Below are 481 nucleotides of genomic sequence, written 5' to 3'. Positions count from 1 at the left end.
AACTGAAGGTACACACACACACACACACACACACACACACACACACACACACACACATGTCTGACATAGTTATTAGATATTTCGACTATGCTGAACAAAATGGCTTTCTAAAAATTTGGATTGTGTAACTTTGGGGAAATTTAACATTTAATGGTGCATAGTTACCCTTTTAGTTTTTTTTTTTTTGCTCAATTACAGAACGCTATAACTTTTAATTGTCATTAAAATGACTCCCAACAGTAGGATGTCTGCTACAATCATAAGCTTTAGCTGAAGCTAGCTTAAAACATTTAACCTAAAAGATTTATATTACCATAGTTATTAAGTGTTTATAGGATTGGTGGTCTTTAAAAAGACCGTTGGTTTGTCATGAGTGTGATGACTATTCTAATTATTCATCGTTGTTTGTCGTCCACTCAGTATGATTCCAATCTATAGTAGGGACTTGCTTCGTCTTCTTCTTAGAATATCTGACACAAAT

The sequence above is a fragment of the Artemia sp. Qi Xiang Cuo genome, unplaced genomic scaffold (genome assembly GCF_049724085.1).
Source record: "Artemia sp. Qi Xiang Cuo unplaced genomic scaffold, ASM4972408v1 HiC_scaffold_2927, whole genome shotgun sequence".
Lineage (NCBI taxonomy): Eukaryota > Metazoa > Arthropoda > Branchiopoda > Anostraca > Artemiidae > Artemia > Artemia sp. Qi Xiang Cuo.
The sequence above is the reverse complement of the archived record's forward strand: the minus strand, read 5'-3'. Positions refer to the sequence as shown.